The sequence below is a fragment of the Melitaea cinxia genome, chromosome 17 (assembly GCF_905220565.1).
Source record: "Melitaea cinxia chromosome 17, ilMelCinx1.1, whole genome shotgun sequence".
NCBI classification, from domain to species: domain Eukaryota; kingdom Metazoa; phylum Arthropoda; class Insecta; order Lepidoptera; family Nymphalidae; genus Melitaea; species Melitaea cinxia.
In genome coordinates this window covers 737,803-756,879 of record NC_059410.1, presented here as the reverse complement: position 1 = coordinate 756,879, position 19,077 = coordinate 737,803, and the positions used below count along the sequence as shown (strand labels likewise).

General features: G+C 33.4%; 1 protein-coding gene and 1 long non-coding RNA gene across 2 annotated transcripts in view; one reads left to right on the top strand and one right to left on the bottom strand.

Annotated features, from left to right (window-relative positions):
- LOC123661773 (E3 ubiquitin-protein ligase AMFR-like) overlaps positions 1–19,077 on the bottom strand; it is a 74,364-nt gene that overhangs the window by 51,009 nt on the left and 4,278 nt on the right. The gene's annotated exons all lie outside the window — the stretch shown is intronic.
- On the top strand, positions 1,001–2,891 carry LOC123661752. The gene is made up of 2 exons (XR_006744396.1): positions 1,001–1,384; positions 2,750–2,891. It is a non-coding gene; the product is annotated as an uncharacterized LOC123661752 (long non-coding RNA).

Genomic DNA, 19,077 nt, shown 5'->3' with positions numbered 1-19,077 from the left:
ATTAGATATAACTCGAAAAGTAGTTGTTAGATCTCAAATAAATTTAAATGGGACCAATTGGCACACAAAACCTTTCGATTAAAACAAAATTTGTCGAAATCGGTCCACACGGGCAAAAGTTCTGATGTAACATACATAAAAAAAAAAAAAAAAAAAAAAAAAAAATACAGTCGAATTGAGAACCTCCTCCTTTTTTGGAAGTCGGTTAAAAATAGTTTATTTATTTATTTAAAAACACGATTGACTCACAAATTATATATAAAAAAAATAATGGAACAAACGTCAGACCTAATTTTATTAATATAAATGTTTAATTAATTAGGTAGGTGTGAAACGTTTTCATACATAAACGTTTATATCTATAATTACTTAAAAATAAATAATTAATTATGATGTCACAACACTCACAACGAATTCAATACTTGGTTGATTGTAACACGATGTCCAAAAGTTCCGGGTTTTTACAGTACCTTCCTAATTACTATTAAGATTTGATCTTAAGCCGTTGTGAAGATAAATATTGTGAATGAATATACAAAAAAAAATGAGATACGCATTAGCAAACAATTCTGTATCAGTGAAATATCTTCAAAAGCAAATGCTTTCTTAAGATTTTTTGGTACCACAAAATGGTTAAAAAAATATTTTTACATTTTTAACATTAATTTAGACATAAAGTGCCTGAAACCAAAGTAAAAAGGAAATGTGTTAACCCTTATTAATTTAGTTGATTATTAATTTATTATACTCGTACAAGTAATTCTGACTGACTTGAGCTGACTCGCATCTCAATCATAATCTATTTTAAAACAGTATGGCTGATAATTAGCTCTTAAACAATATCAGTATGGAGCAATACAGTGCTAAAGGTTCCATAGTCGTCAGATTCTTATATGGTCAGAATCTTGTGCCGGGAGACATAAACGAGACAAGCACAAACGCCCAGATCAAGACATACATCTATAAGACCTATAGAAATATCTGCTAGATCTCTATCATCCAGTTGCACTAACCACTGCGCCCATTCATCATCGAAGCTCACGAGATACCTAATATAGATATAGAATGCGGAGACACCGAACCGCAGGGACAAATGTCAAGGATGTCTCCCGCGACACCGTTGCAGCTGGGAGCGCGCCAACTCTCAAACTTGGCTCAACTTCTTGAGCACATTCGAATACTCGTGCGATATGTATTGATATCACTTGGAAAATTAAACTCTCAAAGAATTGAAACTTTCGAAAATGGATTAATAGCTTTGTGTTGTGCCAAAATAGCACGGATGATTTCGCCCACGTTACGTAGAACAGAGTATACACGAAGAAAAATTAAACGGTGCGCTCGAGATAACAATCTCAAGAGAATTTTGACGACTGTAGTAATAGTAGGTATTTTATGATTCACTAAACTTGAACAACACAAACATTTAAAATACAATAACACATATTTTTAAACATTGCCAGTAATCTATCTATAATCTATAATAATATATATAAAAGCGAAAGGTCACTCACTCATCACGAAATCTCCGAAACTATAACACCTACAAACTTGAAATTTGGCAAGTAGGCTCCTTATAGGACGTAGGCATCCGCTAAGAACGGATTTTACGAAAATCGACCCCTAAGGGGGTAAAACGGGGGTTGAAAGTTTGTATGAAAGTCCTATGTTTTTGAAGTAAGAGACTTGAAATTTAAAATGTAAGCTCTTTAGATGGTGAGAAGGTGTCCAAATAATGTATCTTTAGACAGCAACTCCCTTTTGGGGTTAAACGGGGGATGATAAGTTGACTCCCTCATCACGAAATCTCCGGAACTATAACACCTACAAATTTGAAATTTGGCAGATAGGCTCCTTATAGGGCGTAGACATTTGCTAAGAACGAGTTTTACGAAATTCGACCCCTACAGGGGTAAAACGGGGGTTAAAAGTTTGTATGAAAGTCCTTTGTTTTTGAAGTAAGAGAGTTGAAATTTAGAATGTTCGCTCTTTAGATGGTGAGAAGGTGTCTAAATAATGCATCGTAATCTATATATATAAAAGAGAAAGGTCACTAACTCACTCATCGCGAGAACTCAAAATCCATCCAGGTTTGACAAAGATAAAATTTGGCAGGGAGGTAGATTATAGTTAGCAGACGTCCGCTAAGAACGGATTTTACTATATTCCACCGCTAAGGGGGTTTAATTGGGGTTGATAGTTTGTATGAAACATACACAGCCTGAAAATAAAACTAAGAATGTGGTGTATAGAGAGGTTTTATAAAAATAACTATTAAATTATACTAAATTGTGCATTTTAAAAAGTTACTCAGTTTGATAAGCATTTCAAGTGACTGAAATAAAAAAATAATTTGCGTTAAACATCTTAAAAGTAATGCATATCTTTAAACCACGCGGACGTAGTCGCGGAAAACAGTTAGTGTATTATAAAACAAAGTCCCCAAAAGTGTATGTGATCGATTCGCTCAAAATCTACTGAACGGATTTTCATGCGGTTTCACCAATAGCAAGAGGCAGGTTTACGGAACGGCTAAGCCGATTTTGATGAGAGCTTCACTGGAAGTTTGCCGGGAAAACTTTGTGACACACTAATTTCAACGCGGGCGAAGCCGTCTTTGTATAAATACACTGTATTAGAACGATAAAAAGATAAATTTACAGCGTAATTTAAATTAGCTTCATATAATTACGTAAGAAAAGACAAAAATAACTTAAATCAAGCATAAATAAACATTCCACATTTACAGGACAGCAGGGTCATCATAGATAGAATGAAAGACAATTGCAAATGATAAGGGATTCAGAACATTTTTCGAAGCTACTATTACTTACGAAGTACCAGGGACTATAAAAAAAATAATGGTATATAAAAACTCATTTATACACAAATGCGTTTGTTATTTTCCTACAGATAATAAATACATTAACTGGCACGAGGTGCTGATAGCGCACGTGATGGCAACCTCACCGGGCACGTGCGCGGTAACAACCGCACTCGGCGGTGATTTATTACTTCTTGATCGCCTTTAGCTAATTATAAATTATCACCTAAATTGGACAATTATTATTAGGGACTCAGATATGACGTCCATTCTCGTACTGCGGTGACCAAAGTTTTAATTGGAACACGTAACAAAACAACAATCAAATCAATATCAATAATTACATTTTTTAATTGGCTTAAAAACAGTTTTGAGTGTTCATTTTACAAATTAAAATTACATTCGTTTTTAATAACCTTAATTATACAATAGATATGGTAAAACCGGGAGAGATGCCGCAGTGGGATAGATGCCTCATGTTCTAAAAACCTAACATCCCGAACTCACAAATAAAAATTAATCGCATAAGTAGGAGTCGAAGTCACCCCGTACCTCGGATATCCACAGATATTCGTGTGGCAAGGACGTGTTTGGATCGTGTGTGTAATTTTCTCCGTGGCGAAATTTAAAAACACGTCAAAGTTTTAAAGGTTAGTATTTAAAGGTTGTATAATTTTATAAATAGTAATAAATTCCATTATATTTTTTATCACGTCTATATACTGGGTCATTGAGTCTGCATATAGTTGTAAATAGATGCTATTTTGTTTATAATTTATTTAAAAAATACGTGGGCATCTCTCCCAATCACAAAGGATAGTTGCCCTGAATTTTAGAGGTATAGGTGCCCTTGGTGCATCTATCCCTTCATTCACCATATACAGAGTAAGTTTATATGTTTAATTTTTTTTGTGTCTGCTATATTTTTTATGTATTTAGGTATATTTATGTTGGGATGTTTTACTGATTCTAGCACAACTGTGCCACGAAAATATAAAAGAAAGGAAGAAATGCGAGCTCGAGTATGTTCTTGGACTATACAAAACCTACAGTCAGCTTTCGATGAGAAAGTATGATTGTGCAATGTGCATGTTGACACTTTATATGAATATTTTAGACCAACGATTAAGAATTTATACTTTTGTTGAATAAATGCTTGTAAAATTTTATTAAATTTATATATATATAGTATAATCTGTGTGATATAAAAATTATATTCTAATTATAACAATGAAAAGATATAAAAAAACACAAAATTTTTTTCATTGCTATGGCCCATGTTTCTTGGAGACAATCGATGTTTTAGGAGTAGCCTAAACTAACATTTGGTTTTTCGTTTACACGGTTTAAAGGGCATCTATCCTACTCACTATTTTCATGGTGAGGCAACTATCCATATAGGTAGGCATCTATCCTCAAAAAAAGGGTTCACGAAAAGCTAATTTCTGCTTAATCTGCATTGGCTAGGTTGAAAAAAAATAGTCACAATTCAACATAAAGGATTGAGCTAGCTACATTAATAAAAATTATTCGTATAAAAATCATATCTTTAAAATTAGGTGGCTATTTCAAAAAGTGAGGCATCTATCCCGGTTTTACCCTATACGAAGAAGCTACAAGCGGGGAAGTACCTCAAACTTACACACAAAAGTTCACACCTAAAATAATACCGTTCTCAAGTAGTTGTGTTTCTGTTGTAAATAAGGCAGCCAGAGCTCCTTGGAAGGGTTGTAGATAGAGTGAATAATAAGCTTGCAATGCTCCTGGAGCGTCTATAGGCTACACCGCTACGGTGACCACTTACCGTCAGACGGACCATAACAGATAAATAATTAGTTACATTTAAGTATATTCATATATATTTATTGTCATCAATAATTTATATTAATAATTATTGTATATTTTAAGTAGATATATAACTAAATAGTACATACTCGTAAGAAAATACTACCACATAAATACCATTGCGTACGAAATAATTCGTACCGTTTAATATTGATTATTTATAACCTAATTAATGAATAACGATAAGATGGAGGTCGAATTTAAAATTTCGAACCGGAAGCGACCCTGAGTACACAAACACATAATTAGATAACGTTGTTTCATGACCCAGTTATTAGTAAAATGAATAATAAAACTCCAATCAAATTTATCCGATCCAATTTAATTTTCGTGACAAAAATATTCTATTTCAACTGCTCGATAAAACAAGGTATAATTTCATCGCAGTCAAGTTAATTTTAACTTAAAAACTCAATTATTCACAAATCTTTATAAATATTTACGTGTTAAATACTATAACTTGGGTATATATTTTTTTGCATCATAATTTATTATTTTGATAATAGTACTAGAAATATTTCGATAATAATAAATACAAAATACAGTTTATATTAACTGTACACGCATATCAGTAAATGTTGGGTAAAGACAATTATTTAAATTCTTTTTATTAACAATACATGTGTTTCGAACGACGGCTGTCGCGTCACTGTCAAAAAATAAAATAAAACTGTGTATTTACAAGTACACGCACACATAGATACGCTAGATGAGTTGAACGATCTATAATATAAGCGGTAGCGGACTAGCTTTCTCTTTCACTAAAGAATATTTATTTTTTATGTTTATTGGCTTATATTTGTTATAGAATAATATACTCTATCCAAAATTAAGAATAAGACTTATATTCCTACATTGTGTATTACAAAATGTTTCTTTGGCCGGTGGGCTATGGTAGAGGTATGTTATGTAACCTATGGCCTTCCTGTTCTTCACATCCCCCCAAAATCTATGTTTACTGATATAGAGTCTTAGGTACTTCCAGTATTATCCATTCAACTCATACATCTATCCGTCCTCAAAGTTTTTTTGTATAATATTTAAATGACGTCATTGCTACGATGTTGTAAAAATTCTAACAATCCTTCATAAGCAACTGTTCTTAATTATTTCAGAGTCCATAATACATTGGAATAAATAATCACTTACGCACACTCGGTGCTCGAATAAAAACCATCATTGTCAGTTGTTTCACAGCTGTGGTTCGAATGCTTCAAAGATTACGTCTCGTAAAACATTTCTTTCGCGCTTTCTGAGGCTTAATATATGTAACATTATAATTTCGTTAAATTCTTTCTAACTAAAAGATTTTGCTATTAAAAACAAAAATGAAGGTAGTTGTATATTTTTTTGATTATTGGTAGCTTAACTGCGGGTTGGCAGATACATTCCATACTATGAGTAACGATTGTTATCAGGTGTTTATGATAACAACCACCGAAATCTTAAGATGCTCTTCAATGCACTGTGGGGAGATCCACGAGGACAGACACCCAGACCGGAAAGAAATATTTGCATATAAAATACAAATATCCATTCCAAGTAGGAATCGAACCCAGAATCGTGGTATTTTCACGTACACGGCACACGCACCACTACACAAGAGCGACGTCAGATAATTTACACACTCAAAAAATTAGTCATACTTAACACCGTTATATTACAAAGTCTACAATGACATAACATTTGTATTTACAGTTAAAAGGAAACTCATGTTTCGGCACCGAGACTTGGTTCGAACTTTCTTAAGACTCGACCAAATTTGCCGACGCCGTTAAAAAAATTATCTGTATAGCTAACGGCTAACCTTAATACACTACACTATAACGGTACCTTTGGTTATATTTCAATTTGCCGTTCATTTTTTTTGTTTACTATTTAATATCAAATTCGACCACACAGCTAGAACCTCTATTACTAATATGCAGAAAACATACCGATACCATTTCAGTGAAAATTAAAAATAAATCTATTCTACGACAACTGAACTACTTTTCGCGATAAAATATATTCTGGTGTCATTCCAGACTATAATTCTATCTGCGACTGGGTAAGAAGCATTAATTTATCCACTTTAGCATTTACAAGTACTATACGTCAACGCTGACACTTGGCTCAACCACGCACCAATGAATTCGTAGTAAATTATAGCGCGCCTGACTTATTATTTTTTTGTACAACTAGGTCGGCAAATAAGCTTATGGCTCACTTGATGGTCATCTGCAACCCCAGAAGCATCACAACCGCATTGCCGATCCTACCGTCGATCCGCCCAGGAGCTCTGGTCACATTACTCACCAACAGGAAGCAGTTTGAAAGCAGTATTATTTAGCTGTGGACTTCTGTAAGGTCGAAGTACTATCTTACATCAACCGGTCGATTTAAAGATGGTAAATAATTGTCAACAATGACTCATTATTTTCTTAAAACGAATAGACTACAGTAATGTTTTGGATTGTCTGGGAGAATTGGCAAAATTGCCATTAGTCCACCCATGTCCCTATCTTACAACTAAGTTTAATGTGTATCATGTAGTTGTGTACAATAAAGTATAAATAAATAATACTTATTTACGACATATAACAGTATTTAACCTTAAATAATAATTTTTATCACATTTCTGTAACCGGTAAGTAATAGTACTTTCATAAACCGTGACTCCAAGATACATAATATTATTTTTAGAGAGATTTAAATTACGTAAGATCTTGCGCATATATATTATCTTTGCTGGTGTTGTCTATGACGAGTGAAATACCGTTATTGAAGTATTTTACGTCGATATTTTTACACTGAGTACTCTACTAAGTATTAAGGTCATCAATATCACCATTCCAGCCTATTGCAGTCCACTGCTGGACATAGGCCTCCACAAGTTCGCGCCAAAAATGTGTGAACTCATGTGTGTTGCCCAAGTATTAAGGTACACAGCAGAAATATCCTGCTCAAAATCTGGAGCAACCTGACGGGAGGAGTAACTCTAACTTACAGAAGATTACAAATACATAATGATGCTTTTGAATAGTATTGTGTTCTTGCAGTGAATAAGAGAACCAGGGTTTCTATGGATGTGCTGTGGTATGTTATAGTTGGGGTAGGGTCGGTAAAGTGTCCGGGGCGAGTTGGCGAATGCTAGCGCGACCCCATCTTGCCCCACCTAGACGGATGACTGCTCACAACGTGGTGGTTTTTAGCCAGTAGGAGTTGGCATCAGTTCTCCGGTGCCCCTGCGCCGAAATTTATCCACGATGAATTTTGCCCAAGTTAAAAAAAGGGTCGGAAACGTGTTTGTGATGGCTTCTGGTGTTTCAGGCTTTCATAGACTAAGACAATCGCTTGCCATCAGACTACCTATAATTTTATTCATTACTACGGTAGTATGAAATAATCTTTTAACAAATATTTTTTAATAATAACGAAAGTGAGACTGGGAGATTGCAGCGTAAATTCAAGTGCAATACGCCAATTAGAATACAGAAAACCAAAGTGACTGATACGAAAATGATTAAACGTATTTTAACATTTTTACAGTTCGTTAACACCGAGGGTTTTTGCGCTTATCAGTGCAAAGTTTCACGGTGACCGCATTGTCATTAATAATGACAACTAATTAAATAATTGTTGTTTTATAAACCGATATCAAAGAACTCTACAATATGCACTCTCGCAAATACAATGAAAAAAATATTGTTTTTATTACTTGTATACACGCCTTGTACACACCCTTTATGTGTATAGAGATGTATAACTTTACATCGACAAGTAATACAACGTACCTAAGTCGACGAATAAGTAGTCAAGTAAATACGCATTATTACATATAACTCTAAAAGTACTTGTTAGATCTCAATTAAAATTAAATGGGACGAAATGACACGCCCTACCCTCCGATTAAAAAAAAAAACCCGAAATCGGTCCATTCAGTCAAAAGTTCTAAGGTAACTTACATAAAAAATATATATAATCGAATTGCGAACCTCCTTTTGTGGTTATTAGTTAAAGAGTAACTGTAATTAAGTAAAGTAGGGCACAGCAGCAAAATATTCTGCTTAAAATCTGAAGCAAACATACTGGGGAAGTACCTCGAAGTACTCACACCCTTAGTACTAGGTACGGTGGGCGACGCGAAACTTCACATAAAATGTCAGTATAACAAATCAATCTTACATCCGATGTCAGTAAATAATAATACAAAAATTACAATGCAGACAAAAATAGAAGAAAAAAAAATAAACACGAAGATAACACTATCGCGTTCCAACATTACTTGTACTGACGTCCGAAGTAACATATAACCGACTCGCTGACCCGTCGAACTTTGTAAAACCATATTTTATATCGTCAAAAGCAGATTTACAAGGGTTCGTTGGTCCTGATTTGAATATATCAGCCAGTATCAGTTCGATTCTAGTTAAGGAAACGCACAAAATTTAAACACTATTCAGTTTTTCGTTTTCGGTTATTTCAAAGAAAAGTATTATAGAAGTCTTTAAAGTAAAGATCAGTACATATTAATTATAAATACATAAATTTATAGGCATTAAAATCTGTCTGCGCTTCAGATTGGGAATACAAAAACTTTTTTTCTGTTAATAATTTGTCAATGTCTCATTAATGAGCGAAATATCGCAGACCAAAAGACAAACACGAGCTAATATTTTAAAAAGAAGATAATTTTATTGCACAAGTCGGAACAAGTTTGCATTTCACTTTCGCTGGACATCTCTTCGCCTCGCCGAATCGTCTTGAAATTTTTATTTCTATTTCATGTATTTACTTTCCTTTTTATTAAATTGCTATTACTTAATCTTGCGTTATCTAATAAGAAAGATAAACCAAAACAACGATTGAGTTTTACATCTATTTTAATATTACATTTCATGAGTAGAAAGTTTCTTCTAATCATCGAACTACACTTGATCATCAGGTCCAGAAACACACACAACTCATTAACAAAAAACATTCAGACCCCAATAATCATCCGCATATCCTAATCATACATCACCGACGGGAATCAAACCCTCTGTCACTAGTGCAACAACCAGAGTACTCGCGATCAGTGCGCCTGCTCGTCACCAGTCATCAGAAGACCTAAACACGCTCTTTTACACTAAATTGCAAAACTTTTTGTATGTTATACATAGATACTTCAGCAGCATCATAACACAGAAAAAAGAGGTCATTAAACGTCTCTGATAGATTTAGTGCTAAGGCAATATGTAGGCTTTGATAAAAGTTTGAGTCACAAGGAAGGAGCAATAACCTCCTGGTCGCTGTTCCATGAATTACCATTATCGAACTGAAATTCAAGGCTGGCACATTAACCTGTAATTATATAACTTCACTCTCTTGGACTTTGAACAAAACACAGATTAATATAATATTGTAAAATGTACTTAAAATTTTCTTGCTCCTCGTTAATATTTTCTTTAATACTTATTAAAAATATAATTACAAAGATGCGAACTATCGACTATTGCAAAAAATCTTCTTTATTCGCTAAATGAATTTATTATGCGTTATGTTTTATTGCGTTTTAATGATAGTGTCGATATAAATAAGCTCGTGTTGATAACAATCGACTGTTGTTAAAGGTCAGAAGTTGGTGAAGTGATTGAAGGAAAGGTTAGACTTATTTTAAGACAAGGCTCGAACGTTGTACTTCGAAAACACACTTTCCTTATACACCGTTTTTATATTACCTAATCCGAGTTGTTCATCTTTTTCGTAAATTATTTGTAAAGATTTACGCAGGCCAGACTGTGCCAACGAGCTCGACGAGGGATCAAGGGTCGATATAAGTCAGCCAGTTCAGTCTATTGCAGTCCACAGCGAGACATAGACTTCTCCAAGTTTGCGCCAAACATTCCGGTTTTACGCAATCCTTATTTTATTTTTTTATGTCACTAAGTCGGCAAACAAGCGTACGGCTAACCGGATGGTAAGCGATTACCGTAGCTTATAGACGCCTGCAACACCAGAAGCATCGCAAGCGCGTTGCCGACCCAATCCCCCCAGGAGCTTTGGTCACCTTACTCACCAACAGGAACACAATACTGCTTGAAAACAGTATTATTTTGCTGTGATCTTCTGTAAGGTCGAGGTACTACCCCAGTCGGGCTGCTCCATATTTTGAGCAGGAAATTGCTGCTGAATCCTCAGTTTAGCCTTATCCAGCCACCAGCGGAAATCTTACGAAGATCGTCGGTCCAACGGGCCGGAGTGCGTCACACACGGTTAAAAATAACCTTTTCTACCCAGTTAATTGCATGCAAAATACGGTAGTGGTAGCGGAACTGTGTTATCCCTTAGTCGCCTCTTACGACACTCACGGGAAGAGAGGAGGTGGCTATATTCTTTAGTACCGTAGCCACACAGTACACAGTTGACATGAAATGATGATTAGATTTACTAATTTATATCTCCCTCTCAACTTCCGTTAGCCTCGCCCGATCACACTTCGTAATACTCTCATCACGCATACACCAGCTTACTCCCCAAGTCAAGCGAGCGTAAAGAAGTTTTCCTTCCGTCAACAGTCAGACCCAAAACAATATCACTATATTTTCGTAATAACAACCAAAACAAAGTATTATCAACTTATATCACTATTTGCGTCATATTAAAAACAACTACATTTTAGGAATAAGTGACTTCTGACTTCATATCGAACGATCACTCACATAAGCTATTATCTTGGACAAATAATACACAAGCACAATGTGAATGTGTGTGTGCCAGCTCTAGTTATTGTACCTGCGCGTCTTGTACAAGCTTACATGATCGACAATCATGATTCAGCCTGTAACATCTCACTACCGGGCAAGGGCCTCTATCTCCATGTTGGTCTCCAGGTTGGCGGATATATTCCATACGAGTGCTATCAGGTCTACACGTTAACAACCGGGACCTATAGCTCAACGTGCTCTCCGAGGTATAGTCCATCTACCCACAAGGAAAGATGAACATTGATTCTGAGGAACTAACTGCGGCTCTTATTGTGAATCTCCTGATATTTCCAGTAAAGTTGCAGGCGCCATGTTCACGTATCCAAATATCAGTCGCGGTAAGTCACGTAGTTCCAAAAGCGTTCATAGAGTGACCGTAAAAGTTAAAAAATTATACCATTTTAACCGATTTTCAAAAAATGAGAAGGTTGTCGATTCGAATGTATTTCTTTTCATGTTTCGATGATTCTTTTTCGAAATCGAAAGCTAATGCTTGTCATGTGGTCCCATTTGACATTGACAATGCGTATTTCCTTGACTATTTTTCGTCTACCTACGTTGTATTACTGGTCGTTATAATTGAAATCGGATTTTTTCATTTACGAGCAAACACAATTCTGTTACAAACGCTGTTTGTTTTTTTAAAAATAAAAATAAATTAATAACGCTACACTGTTATTAGTACGATTTTTGAGGTCAGTGCAACTAAATACTTATTACATATATACAAAATTATACAACATCGGCCTCCGCTGACTCTGACGAAGGTCGACAACCCCGAAGATCAAAGAAATAATATTGACGAGACGCGCTCGTTTAGCCTTCCTACAGTAACATGACTAACTACTGCCTCGCACGTTGCTTGGATCAATTAGAGTGTAGAGGTCATGTACATCGTTTCATAAATATTTTCAAGATTTTTATTTTACTTCGTCCTTTTTTAGTTGTTTTTTTTTTGTTTTGTTGTTGTGTTTTTCGTCGTTTTTTTTTAGTTTAAGGTTAAATATTAACGAAGCTACAACACCGTCTGTGATTACGGAATAGGTATTTGTTTTTATATTTCAAACCTTTTTGTAAAAAATATTTGCGGCAGTTAGTAACTTATTTGAGACTTGGTGCGGTCACGACTTTGATTACCGTACATGCCAAAATATTTATATAGGGCATTATAAATATTTCTCGTGGCGTGGTTAGAGATTTTTTATACTGAACACGATGTAATACGTAGTAACATAGGGGGTTAATAATACTATCCTTGCTTTTCCTCTTAGCGAAGAAGCAAAAAAATTGTATAAAACTGTACAAATAAGCGTCGTGTGTAAGATTTAGTGTGTAAAAATGAGGGTGACATGTGGTCAACCCGTGAACAAACCCCTTATAAAAAAATGAAGATTATAAAAAAACATCTCGTGGACTGGGCGTTTATGGTACCCAAAACGGCATCGCCCCGTCTCCGTGTACACATACCCTAGTTAGGGCCGTTGAGTGCGAAATATTTGTTTTAATATTAAAAAAAAAAAAACTACTTTTTTAATCATCTGCAACAAAAAGGTATGCAGCCGCAGGTAAAAAGGCTTCGTATAACAAAGAATAATTACAACGTGGAGATTATGGTTCTCAAGGCTTTCACTGCGGGTAAAGTGTTAACTGCGAGAAAATAACCTTCAAGATTTTTTTTTAATTAATTATACCGTGACCTTGTTTTGACTTTGATAAAGAAACTTAGATTTTAATTTATATATGATGCGTTGGAAAAGTGGTATTAGCAACTGTGGCTATTCCGCTAGCTGGCGGGTATGTTACCTCGTAATGTTATCGTATGTAAGATCCCACTGCTGGAATAGGGCTCTTTCCCCATGTAGGAGAAGGAACAAAGCTCAATGTATATACCTGATCATGACAAACGTACGTATAGACCATACAGTTATCTGTCATGATGATCCTGCCGTTAGCGTTTGTACCTATTCGTTGCCGTTGAGTATAATGGATTTATTTTTTTATTATTATTATGTTCATATATCGGAACCCTTCATATAAAATATTAATCGTAATCATGAAAAGGTCAATGTCAAGTGAAGACCAAAAATTGAAACATCAACACGTTTATGCGTTTCTCGACGCTTATGATGTTGGAAACTTCTTTATATTTACGTATTACAACAGTTCGAGAATATTTAACAACTACACTATAACCTACAAAATAATAATAAAGGTTTTATTCACTTGTTAAAACACATTTTCTCGTCAAGCGTTGTGTACAGTTTTTATCTTAAAAATTACATTGTTTATAAGCGTCATAAATAATATTTACAATCCGATCTCGTTAACCTTTTGCAATTGACTCGATACAAAGATGTAAATTAATAAAAATACTCTAATCAATTTTTATATTATTTTTGTAAGTAAACTTGAAGTACAGGTATATCTTTTACTAATACTACAATTTGCAAACGAAAAAAAAACCGACTTCAATTACATCGGCCAGTAATACAACGTAGGTAGACGAATAATTAGTCAAGTCAATACGAATTAACCTACTACGAAATAACTCAAAACGTACCCGTCAGATCTCAATTAAATTTAAATGGGACTACGTGACATGCGCCACCTTTCCATTAAAAAAATATTATAGTTAAAAAAAAAACTAAAAAAAAACCACGCTTTTATAGCTAATTGAACTAAAAAGGAGAAAATAATTTTTAATTACAAAGAGTTTATATTACAGTAGTAGAAGATCGAACAATCAATCATAATTAATTACTTCAAAATAAAATTATAATAAAATTTCAGTTATTAAGAGAATAATTCATTTCAGATTAAAAAACGTGGGGTGCATTTTACGATATTTTCATAGCTTTTTATAACTCTCCGCACATAGATAGTTGCAAGTAGAATAATTGTTACATTTAATATATCAAAAACCCCACGCTTAGAAACAACAAAACAAATTCTTAACTTAACAAATAACAAATACTTTTATAATAGTAATGAACATATAGTAAAATTTCTAAATAAACGAACGGATAAACGATAATTACGCTCGTCTGATGTTTAACCCCCGACCAAAACTAAGCCACGCCATATCAGCAGCCCTGGCAGCTTAATCAGTCACGGCGCTCCACTGCGTAAGTCTCGGGACTCATCTCGACAAGTTCACGAATGTGTTCCTTTAATCGAGATCAAGATGAATTTAGAACATCAATTAGGTACTAATAATATTGATATTGGATCTAATTGGTTCGTTTTAGGGTATATATTGATTGACACCGTTACAGGGCTGTACCAGTTTCAATATTAATAATAATATTATACATCTTTAAATTATATTTATTTGTGGTTCGAATTGAAAAATTATATTTGTGTTGGATACCCTATTTACTGACGTAGAGTATAGGCTATTTTTTTTTTCAAATTAACCCGTGTGCAACCGCGGTGTAAAGCTAGTATTATTAATAATTATGTTTTATTTTTCGAATATATTTTGATCATATATTGTTATTACTGTTCATTAGTGAAGCACTTAACAACGTGTTAGTTACAAAGAAGTAAAAAATGAATAAAATTAACGGTACAAAGTAAAGGCCTTATTACTCATAAAAATATGAAAACAAAGATATATTCTTGTAATCTTGTCCAAACACTATAAATGTGAAAATTTGTGAGGATGGGTGTATGGATAAACTATAGAATAATGGATAAGAATAATGGATATGTCCTAACCGACTTCCAAAAAGGAGAATAAAAATTTGACTGTTTTTATTTCTTTATATATAAACATTTTCTAATATATCAAAAATCGACCGTTCCCGTCGGTGCTCTAGCCAATTAAGCTGTGGAACGATGTATCCGCTAGATCGAAATTTCTGATATGATGATTTCGGTCTAAGCGACCGTGGCGCCGTCTATAGTGAGTTCTTTACATTAACCCGTAACTATTCAAAGTTTCACATTACAATGAAAATCTTTAACAGGAGACGACACCGTGCTATTTTAATTTGCACGATTTTTTTTTATTTTTGTGTTACCCACACATTAGGAAATTCTAAACATTTACTAATATCTCTAAATTATATCTATAAATTCTTTATATAAGTATGTTAACTCTGAACTTTTGACTAAGTAGACCGATTTCCACGATTACTTTTTTAAATCGAAAGGTGGTGCGTTTCATTTTTTCCCATTTAAATATAATTGAGATCTAACAAGTACTTTTCGAGTTATATCTAATAATGCGTATTTACTTGACTATTTTTTCGTCTACCTGCATTGTATTACTTGTCGATGTAATTGAAGTCTTCTTTTTTCTTTTACGAGCAAACACAATTATACGCAAAAACTTCTGAACTGATTGAAATTGAACTATGTACGTACTCGTAGGTAGTTAGATCCAGAACAAAACATTTATCCCGACAGTCCGACGAGATGAAAATTATGCGAGTGAAGCCGCTAGACGCAGCTAGTACATTGCTCGATAAAAGAACAAAATTATTTTTAATCAAGAGGGAAGAGTAGTAGTTCCCAAAATATTAATAAACTTAGAATTATTTTTGCAAAGAAAAAAGTTACACGTTTTCACCTTATTACAAAAGTCGTGGGTATACTCGTATTGTTCCCAGGACTAATTTAATAATACAATACAATAATTATACTGGTATAACCGACACATTTAACCTCTCTTTATTTAATTGATAAGTAGGTATCATATAATTTTTACATGCAAAAGGCGATTTTTATCTATAGTATGACAACAGACGATAAATCTTTTTTTTCTGTTCATTATTTTCAAAACAAGGAAATAGAAAAAAAAACCGATATATTTATGAAAAAAATACAGTGAGACGAAGTTCGGTTGGTCAGCTATTTGTGTATATTATTTAAAATATTAGCGAGCAGTTAATAATCGTTCACACGTTGTTCGATTCTAGAACCGATCGAACTACGACTGGAAGTTACGATAACAGTCAACAAACTCGCTCATAAAAAAAATCATTAACCGTTTTTAAAAATTTATAATAATTATGTTTTCTTGCAATCAAAAAAACCTACTTCGATTATATCGACAAATAATACAACGTAGGTAGACGAAAAAATTGTCAAGTATCTACAAATACACCATTACTTCCAGATCGATATCAAAGATACGATGAGTCATTTATTTTGGTACAAAGTCGAAAAAGTTATCGTCTAATTTATAGACTGCTTGTACTCATATTTTTTATATTTTTTATCTTAAGCTTGATAATAAAACTCTTTATTGGAATTGGAAGGGTTTTTATTGGAATAATTTTTACTTATCAATGTGTTGGTCAAATAATTTTATTTATTTTTTCATAATAATAATAAAAAATTCTTTATTTTGGACCAAATTCTTAACCAGTAATTGGTAAGCGCCATCCTTTTCTTACGGAATTCGTTCAATTTAAAGTCGGCAGAATTCTACGTAAACGTCTGGGGATTTCAAACGCTTTGATACGGCTTCAGCAATGTAGGTAATGGCAGTGCGGAAGTATTTCCCACGTATTTTATTATAATACAGAATTTTATAATTAATTATAAAATTTATAATGAAACAAATTTTTCGGGTTTTATCGCGGTTTATTTAGTTTTTGAAGACGCCCGATATTTCAGATACTTTACAGCAACCATGATCACGGGACGTCCGAAAATGTTGGTTTATAATTAAAAATGAGTGAAATTCGCGTGAACATTAGAAAATTATATAATTTATTAAATTAACTGAGATAAACATTTCAACATTATTGTCCATACCTTTCACAAGATATTAACCCTGGCCGGTAATCACAAGGTAATGTCCTCATCAAATGATAGTTAAGATTATCTATTAATTAGTGTTGTGCTTATTGCACAATATTACGGGCTTGTTTCAACGGTTTTTGACAAAGCTTATCCGACACTTAAGTTTCTGATATGATTTATCAGAAGTCAAACAAGACCTTTGTAACTTATTGTATTATAATAATCAAATAAATAAGCCAAAACATTATCTTTGTTGCCATGTTAAAATAAATTACTTTAGTTTGTCACTAATGACCGCTTTTTTTTTGACATAAAAAGATATGTATGTATAATCTACATTAGATTAACACCATTTTTACAGTTATTTTATTTGTAAATTATCAAACGTTTCAGAGACGCTCAGCTATCGCTGAAAGATTACGCCTCCGAGAGGAATGGTCGGCATTGAAAGGGACAAGTGATGATACGAATCATAAACAAAATACCAAAAATGTTCTCACAAAAAAATCTCAAAACTTAGTTATATCTTTTCCTAAAAATGTAGGAACTACAAGTAAATATAACACTAGAAAGAATGAACCATCTAATGTAAGTATTATTTGTTTTCATTATTTATTTTTAGCTTAAATTTTATACAGACATAAGATATTCTAATATTTGTTAAAAACAGAATTGAACGAAAAATTTATAGATTTTTAATATATGCATAGTAAATTACTAATTATAATCATTCAATTTATAAAACTAAGTATGTAAGTTAAATTAACACCTCACACTCAATTGCCCCCCACCAGTAGGATTACCTCCTATGTCAGGTGTCTGGAAACATTTAACAACTTTTGAATGACTCAAATTAAAAAAAAAATCAATTGGTTATTTGTTTTTTTTTTTTTTTTGTTGTTTTAAAACCTTCCGCGGGTCTTATGAAACATATAAAAAAAATAAATTAGCCGAATTGGTCGAGCCATTCTCGAGTTATGCGCTGCTCCAATGCGGGTTGGCAGATATATTCCCTAATATAAGTAAACATCGCTATCAGGAGCACATGATAACAACTGGGACCTAACGTGCTCTCCGAGGCACGGCGGGGAGACTCAACACAAGGACTGCACAAACACCCAGACCACTGCATATTATTATTATTATTGAAAATATATTTTTTTTTATGTTCAAGCAGCCAGCTGACGTATGTACAAGCTATGTATTAGCAAGTAAGACCGTTTTAATAAGTTCGAACTCTATCACCTTTTAGCTAATATCTTTTTTATCTATGTGACATTGATAAAAATATGGGAAGAAAAAAAGCAATACAATAATCTAACATTGGTAAATAATTTTTCATAAAAATTATATATTTAAATTTGTTCAAATACCGTGATGCATGAAAATAATTTTTATGTAAAAGAACGTTTACGCAACGAACGAAATATTTAAATGAAAAACAATTTGCAAATTACACACTTAAAATTTTTCAAGGCAAAAACAAAAGGCTCTATCTTACACCTGATTACGTAGGTAACTAGGTACTAAGCAAAGAGTTTTTATTAAAAATACAAGTAGGGTGGATACCACGTCGTAATTAATAATACATTTTATATTAAGCTACACTACCTCAGCTCGACTTTAGATTTCACCCATACTAAAAACACATGAGAATTGAGAGCGCTTGGTTGTTCATCGCGCGAATTATATGTATTTTCTCCCCACAAACATTACCAATAGTTATTTTTTTAAAAACGCAACATATGAAATGTTCTTCATACTTATTTTAATTACCATGCTTAATCTCAAGTCCATAACTTCTATATTTACTGAGATATTAAGGTTTTAATACAAAATTAGAGGTAATTTTGCGATTTTTTTGTATCGAGACAATTTTATGGAATCGTGTTTTCGAAACATATGGAAGATAGTTTATGTCCT